Source organism: Mastomys coucha, unplaced genomic scaffold (genome assembly GCF_008632895.1).
Source record: "Mastomys coucha isolate ucsf_1 unplaced genomic scaffold, UCSF_Mcou_1 pScaffold16, whole genome shotgun sequence".
Taxonomy (NCBI): Eukaryota; Metazoa; Chordata; class Mammalia; order Rodentia; family Muridae; genus Mastomys; species Mastomys coucha.
The window spans coordinates 80,277,921-80,286,556 of record NW_022196898.1 but is presented as its reverse complement, the minus strand read 5'-3'; positions in this window follow the sequence as shown (position 1 = coordinate 80,286,556).

The following is an 8,636-nucleotide window of genomic DNA, read 5'->3' as shown; positions in this document are numbered from 1 at the left end:
CCCTCTCTGAAACATTTTTAAAATTTTATTCCTTTTATAACAAATGAGCTTCCTTATTAAATAATTATTTTTATTTTATGTTCATTTGTGTTCTGCTTGTACATCTGTATGAAGGTGTTGGAACCCTTGAAACAGGAGTTACAGACAGTTGTGAGCATCCACATGGTTGCTAGGAATTGAACCCTGATCCTCTGGAAGAGTAGCCAGTGCTCTTAACCACTGAGCCATCTTCCCGTCCCCTAACCATTCTCATTTGTCTCTAGATTCTTTCTTTTCATACAAATCCTTACATGTGTAAAAATGGCAGTTCTTGGGTGGGGTTCTGACTGGTAATGCCCTTTCCCTGGGCTCCTACCAGCCCGTGAATTTAGCGAGTTCTGTCTTTTCTAGGGAACTGGCTACATTCCCTGCTTGTCTTCTCTCTGCCCCTATAAGGGCAGACTGATAAATGCTGATGTTTCTGCCCATACCCATGGCCCATGATTCCCTGTCGAGTGAGACTGATGGAGCCTCTTCTCCCAGGCCTCCCTGAAGTCTCCACATGGTCCTGTTGTTTTGCAAACTCTTAAGGCCCTGGTGAGGACTGCCCAGAAAAGAGGACAATTTTGGTGTCTAGAATTGCCTAGCAGTTCTGTTCAAGAGAATCTCTGAGGAGGAAGCCATTGTGGCCGCAGACACAAGCAGCATCCTTAAGTCCCTGGTGGAACTGCTGTGTTAGGCTCTGGTTTGGTCTTTTTCAGTTTATTCTTTATACAGAGGGAAAGAGGTGAGATCCCTGAGATCCCTGAATACCCAATAGTGCTGCTCTGCCTGGTTCTGCCATCTCCCGTCTATCACAGGGGACCCGGTGTAATGGAGTAAGAGTTTTGTAAGCAACACTGGTGACTTCATAGGACCTGGTCAGGAAGGCAGACAAAAAGCCGGATGTCCTGTGAAAAGAGGGCACTCAGGATGTGGGCCACCAAGCCAGATTAGTTCTTCCTGCTTCCAGCCAAATTGCAGAAACCCAGGCCAAAGGAGCTTTGGGAAGCAAGCCAGGCCTGAGGAGCCTTCTAAAACCATGGCTGGTGGGTGCCCAGGGCACAGGAACTGAACCGAGGTTGACATTCTCAGTGACTCATTCTGATGGAAAAGGTCAGCTGGTAATGACCTGAGAGAATCTGAGCTGACTCCGTGGTAGTGCTGTGGGCTCCAGAAGTGCTTGGAGAAGGGTCTAGGGAGAGAACAAATCTCGGTGAGTGAAATCAAGAGTCACTGCTCTGACAAACAGACTCCTTGAGGTGACCAAATTCTACCCTGGAACTCAAGAGACTCCACTAAAGAGAAAGGAGGGGCCTGTTTGATGAGGAAAGGAGTGTAGACAGTGGATTCATATTGAGGCCTGACATCCCCTACAGAGTCTGAAATACCCCATGCCATCCAAAACGAGCATTCATGCAAGTGTCCCAGCAACCTCTTGTTCCACTCAGATGTGGGCTTGGCTCAGCACATTTAAGATTTGGGGATATACAGCAGGATTGGTGGGCAAGTGTTCATTGTTCCTCCCAGGCAATAGAATCCATGGCCATAGCAAAGCCAACACCATAAGAGCTGCAAACCTCCATTTTGGTTGTCTGCAGGTCCCATGCCTTCTTTTGTAGGGGCCCTGTCTGGGAAGTTAAGTTGCAGGACTTTAAACCTCTGGAGTTTCATTCTTATCACATCACTCATGTCCTAGTAGATTAGGAACCCAAGCATCCTTATCGGTCTTTGCAGCCTAGGAATTCGAAGCTGTAGGACCTGGCCACTGATATGCCTTCTCTCTTCTTACTTTTCTACTTATGGTATTCTACAGGGTTTAATGCAGATCAGTTTGAGGAGTAATGTGTTCTTAACACTTAGCACAGAACTAGAAAGTCATTCCTCTTATTAATACTGTGCTCATCAGAGGTTATTTAGATTCTCCAACGTTAACATGTTTGTAGTAAATACATGTGTATACATCCCTACATTTACATTCCTGTTTCAGACTCAAAGCACATAGCTCTTCAAATGGCTGACACCAGGAGGCAAAGATCATGTATGTGATGGCTAGAGTTTACCTGACCAGACCACTGGACAGCAGATATTAACCCCTAAGGCTAGACTGTGGATAACATCACAGTTGTATGAGGAGCAAGATGAACGGGGCCATTCTGCCATCACCCATGGAGCTATGATCAGTCCAGTAAGGCTTTGGAGATTCTCCAGGGCAGGGGGCAGAATGTGGATGGAAAAAGACATTACGTGGCACATCTGTGGAAAAGAAACCTATTTAGGGAATAGATACCAGGCAAAGCAATCCACTGGTGGTCATGAGACCATGACTGCTGACGTTTGAAGTAAGGGGACCTTGGAATAGCTGTGAGTCAAAAGGCATGGGGAATCCAAACCCTGTCTAGGTTTACGAGGTTCAGATTCCTAAAGAGCATAAACATTTGGCATCTAAACTAGATATATTATTAATTAACCAATAGGGCCAGGCATGCTGTTTTTGAAAAGAGTTAGATATTTCTTGTGTTTAAACCTAGAAAGGATGGTATGGCACAAAGCAAATGTCCCTATCACTTGCTGAGAGCCAGAACAAAATATGAAAATGAACCTGGTACAGAAACTATGACTACAACAACTCCTCCTGGAGAACTCACAATGAATCAAGCTGCTGACCCATATTGTTTCTTTTAAACTTCTCATTGTAGGAAGAAAAGTCATTTTCCTTATCTTTTATATACACACAAAAAACCTGGAGACCTAAAGAGTTTGGCCAAAACCACACTGGCTGGTGAAGATAGGTTGGGTCTGTGTCCACTCTTCCCAGCACAGCACATGCTGGGTGCTTTCTACTCTACCCACTTCAGGAGGCTTTGAGCTGTGGAAGTGATGCCATGCAGAAGCACTGTGGCCAAGGTGGGGTGAGGGAGGCCTGTGGATAGGGACTCTCATGCTCTCCCAAGAGTCTTGCCTGCTGGGATCCTGCAGTGGGAGCATTGATGTCCATCATCACCCAGCTTCCGAAGCAACCTCTGGACCCCTTCACTGGGTGACTTTTAATGCATCAACACTACGCACTTTTTATTAGAAATTTCATGTTTTAAAAGAGGATATCATTTTCTAAACCAAAATTCCAAAACAGAGTAATGAAGATGGCTCCAACAACTCAAGTCATCAGCCACTAATCTCATGTGCCAAGAATAAAATGCTTTTCATTAAACTTAGCCCTGTGGGATAGTACTATTACCTTTCATCTTCTATGAGGAAAGAATTGCTCTGAAATTGTGTTGCAGGGTGCGGGATTATATTACAAACAGAGGTCAAATTCAACCCAGAGGCTCTCCAGCCCTGGCACTGAAGGACTGTACGTAGGTGGCAGGTACATTCATAGCTGGGAGAGAAGCAGCCCTGGAGGCTAGGGAGATTTCTCCTGGTCATTATTTGTAAGTTTCCTAATTGCTTTTGCTGGGCACAAAGACTTCTGACTTTGACACTTTAGAAATAGGGGCTATTCAGGAAGCAGGAAACCTTGACATAGATACCATCAGCTTGCTCTTACCAGCCCTGGATCCTGGCCAGCTAACCTCCTGGGAACAGCAGAACCCCAAGGTCACGTGGAAGGGGAGTTAGCCATGTGTAAGTGGGCTGGCCTCTTGCTCTTCCCTATATATTAGCAGTAAGGATTGCCATGATTAGTTTATAGAAAAGAAAGATGGAGGCCATAGAGGTTAAGGCAGGTCACCTACGCCCACTGAGTTAGTAAGGTGTGAAGCACCCAGGTGTTAACTTTGCCTAAGGAGAATGACCGGGTGACTCTCATCTCAAGCTCTGCTCAGTTACTGCAATCATCTCCTCTAGGGACCTCGTCTCACCTCTCAATAAACTTCCCAGCAGATACTACAGGTATGCCCCTGTCATCTGCAGAAGGTCCTGGAGTCAGTGCAGGTGCTACGTGATGAGACTGAAGGCTTCTGGGCCAGGCCAGAGCCTCCCAGATTTGACTTTCCTCCATTCCTCAGATCCAGCTTGCCTCTGGAATCTACCAGTTTGCTTAGAGCAGTGGTTCTCAACCTGTGGGCTTGCGACCTCTTTGAGGGTCACACATCAGGTATCCTGCATATCGCGTATTTATGTTACAATTCAGAACCATAGCCAGGTTAGAGTTATGAAGCAGCCATGCAATAATTTTATGGTTGGGGGTCAGTACAACGTGAGGAACTGTATTAAAGGGTTGCGGCATTAGGAAGGTTGAAAGGCACTGGGTAAAAGTGAAACAAAACCTGAGTAGCACAGCGGCCTCCTTGTGGAACCAGTGCTTGCTAAGGCGCTGTCAAAAGCCAGTGCCTGCACTGTGCCGGAGGCCACAGTTGACTGTCTAGTGAAAACGTTGTTTGTGATTGAGTTTCACTTTCCGCACTTGCTGCAGGGGCATTCACAGGTGGCTTCTAGTCCATTTCCCACATCTAGATGATAGGGGCCTGAGGCCAATCTGGTGAAACCCTTTTCCCAGGGTGCTTTGGGTGAAGCTGTCCCTATCTTGCTTGACCCCTCAGAGCACTCTCCTGGCACTCACTGCTGGCACAGATGCAACTATTTACTCATGCTGCTTCAAGCCACCTTCTACTAAGTAGGGCACCCACCTTCTAAGAAAACACAGAGACTCCCCTTTCCTGGACTGTGGGATGAAGGTGACTCTTACCTCGGTGGTGCCGTCTGAAGGGAATATTGGCTCCGCTGAGGAGACAGAACTTGATGATGTGGCTGAACCATTACATCAAGCCTCTCAGAGCCTTGTTTCCCTGTGCTTTGCCTTCGACCAGCCAGTCATGTTTCAGTGCTGAGCCCATTTTCCTCCCTGTAAGACTGAGCCTCAGCTTCTGTGCTGAATTCCTCTTTGCCACTTGCATGTCTGCCCCATGCTTTGGACATACTAAGGCTCAACTGATGTGTTTTGAGCGAATAACCCAAACACACTTTGCCGAATAAAAAGAATAACATTTAATTAACCCAGTGCAGCTATGAAATCAGCCTGTGTTGATATTGCTCACATAATTTCCCTTGGTGTACAGAATGTGTGCATGCCTACACACACGGAAGTGCCTGCCAGCGTGAGGCTGGGATGCTGTAGTTCTCTGCTACACAGTGAATGCTGCAGGTAGAGGCTTTGGGATTTAGGGAGAAGTTTGTTAGCTGCATCTTGTCCCAGGATGGAACCCTTGTGACCCTGCCAGCAAGCACTTCAAGGACCGACCATTCAGAGAAGGCTTTAAGTGATTTTTAAAATTGAGTTTGTGGATTCTTTTTCCTTTTGGGGAGTTGTCTTATTAAAAGAAATATCCCTGAGAAATTCTTAAGATTTTCCATATAATTAGATGAATTAACTGCTTAGAGTCTATTATGGTGATGAATCATGACATCTAATTTCACTGAACAGCACAGCTTATGTGGTATCTGTCACTGAGGAATGCAGATGGCTTTGTAACCTTTTGTACAAATGGCTGAAATGTTGATGCCTTGAACAGAACACAGTGTTTCTGGGCCAGAACTTCTCTACAAGGATAGTTGGTCTCTGTAACTCTCTAATTGTTACCATCATCATTAATCCTTGATATTATGAAGATTCTGGCTGTGAGTCTAGTCATACCTTAAAACTTTTGATACTTGTACTTGATGGCCTCCACCAAGAAGCACCCAAAGATTACAGAAGGCAACAGCTCGGACTTTAGCACCTTGGTCCTCTGGACTAGCACTGCTTTCTTGTGTATCCATCATTCAGTCGGGATTCACTGAGTCCAGGGATCAGCACCAGTGACCTTGTAGTCCAGAACACGCTAGAGAAGGCAGATTTACCCCTACTGTGAAGATCACTTTCTTTTCTACCTGGTGGATGAATGGTGGGAAGTGCTATGGAAGCTGGATGTAGACTGTGTGGGAAGACAGTGAGCATCCTTTCTTCCTCAGCACTGTTCTGTAGATTCAACAGTGAGGGTGGAGCCTGCAGGCACAATTTCCCAGCATATGAGCATTGCCCATCAAGATGAGTCGTCATGTCTACTTGTATATACTGTAAAGCAATTCCTTTCTGTTTTTATCCCATCTCAAACAACCTGAAGTGCTGAGTGAATATCACAGATGCTCAGGCTAGAATTCTCTAGCCCTGTCTCTTGTCAAGTATGCTTCACGTGGTGTTTCACACCTACTCTGTGGAAGGACAACGCTAAATACCCAAGGAAGGGACAAGAATGGCAGAGAGTGACACAGTATATATTGTATATCATCAGGGGTGTCCTTAAGTGGTGACCCAACATAACCCCCAGAGTGACTTGTCTGCAGCACCGACCATGAGAAGAAGGTGTCTGGTCCTGTTTTGAGTTTTTCCAAAGGTTTGGTTGATCAGCGATTTACTTAAGTGAAAGTTTCTGGAAGCAGAAATGTAGATGGCGCTCACCTCAGAGAGCTCACCTGTTCAGAGATGGTAAGTATATATAAGATATCAGCAGACAGAGCAGGTCACAATGAAGTGGGAATGTTTATGCTACAATGACTTGACATGGATATTGAGATGAGATGGTAAGAGGGGTCAAATGCCATGACCTTCACAGCTCTGGGATTGCCCTGACTGGGCTGATGGCAATACAGAAATGCAAGATAAAGAAATGTACAGGAAGTCTGTGATCAGGTGGGCTCTGTGTTCTGATGGAAACGCATCAGAAGACCAGAAATCGGATCACATTGATTACATACAGCTGTCTGAGGAGGCTGGTTTATTGTACACAACAGAACTAGGAAGCAGATTAGCTGATTGGCAGGGGGGTTCTTTGTAGGAGGCAGTCTCAGACTATAGTCACCAGGGATGAGAAAGCTGTGATTGATAATTTCTACATACAGTGTCAACAGCTATAGCCTAGGGAAGGCCTTTCATTCCCAAGGATCTGAGGCATTGGGCCCTTGACATGGCTGTACTCATGTTACACATACATACTTACATACATGTCTACCTACATACATACGTACTCAGGTCTTCATCTGCTCCCCATAGACAAGGGAGATTTTCAAGATGAAAGCCATGAGTTGGCTTTTAAAAGATGGCTTTTGGCAAGCATGTGTGGAGGTAGTGAAGGTGACTCTTTCACTGTGCCTCCTCCTCTGCAGAATGGCAGGGTTCCTGCCACCGGTGTGTCTCCAAAGCTTCGTGCTGCTGTGGAAAATCACCACTCAATGTAATCACAGTATCACAACACCCACTTAAGCCTTGGCTTCAAGAATGTGTGCTTTGCACATTCGTCCTGCATGGCAAGGCATCATCACCACAGGTAACATAGCCCTGCACATTAGGGAGCTTGTAAATAAATAAACCCTTACATTCCACATCAATTCATCTAGCCCCTGACAAAACTTACGGCTTGTACTGTAAGGTTAAAAATTATCCAAGGGTGCCCAGTGAGCTTGCTCCCGGGGAACTTCTTCAGGAAAAGGACACCAGCCATGAGCACCCGCTGTGGACAGCCTGTGTCCCTGGAAGGACTCTTAGACCCAAAACTAGAAAGTTCGAGGAGAAAAAAGAATGATGAGGATGATCCTATGTCACAGCAACCAGCTCACCCAGATGAAGTGGGTCTCAGACCTTCTTTGTCTGCTGTGACCATGAGGAGGGAGGGGTCATAGGGGAATCCCTGCCTTAATTTGCCTACTGGGTAACTGTTCTAAGAAGCAATCATCACAAGCCAGTTCCATGTAGGACGCCTCATGGTTTGTCACATTGCCTCATTGATATCTGGGGGGTTATGCCCTGTTCCCTTTTAAGATGAACAAAGCAAGTGCTAAAGGAAACAGTCTTTATTCAGAGTCATAGAGTTGAAAGAGCACATCCCCAATGAGTTTAAGGACAAATCTGAGAGCCGGTCTGTGTAGCCATCAAGATACTGTTCATCATGACTAAATGCTTCCCGTGCCTGGGCTTTCTGAAATGCATCGTGGTAAGCCACAGAATGCAATAATCTATACTATTAGACTCTGGGAGGAAATGGGACTATAACCAGAAATCCATGTTGCACTGGTTAGGTGGGAACATAGTTCCATAGTGAGAATCCTAGAAACTCCTCAGTTGTGTGGGACGGAGGCTTTTTTTTTTTTTTTTTTTTTTGACCTTTCTATTTTTATTGGATTGGGGGGAGGAGGTCTTCCAATTTTTCTGGTTTGAGATTTTGTGTTTGAAGAACTAAGGCAAACAAAGTTGAACAAGAAAAAAGACACTTTGCCAAAAACAGCTGGTTATTTTCGCTAAAATGTTGTTAATTATTCTCGCTGAGCTGTCCCCAGATTTCTACCATTATCAATTTTTCATGCGAGAACTATTTCAAAACTCGAGCTCCAGGGAAATACCACTAACCCACATCGCTGCGGCTTAGCAGCTCAGACTCTCTGGCTCCCACCTCCAAAGCTCAGAGTGGCATTGAGCCAGAAATGAGGTTGGCGCTCTGGAGGGAGGCAGGAGCTAGCCAGGACAGGTTGTCTCAGGTGAGACCCAAGAGGCTGAGGATTTTAGGAGGGGGTACAAGGAGACAGGCCCCACAAAGAGAATCTGACATTTCTTATGGCTACCTCCCTAACATTCCCCCCCCCCCGCC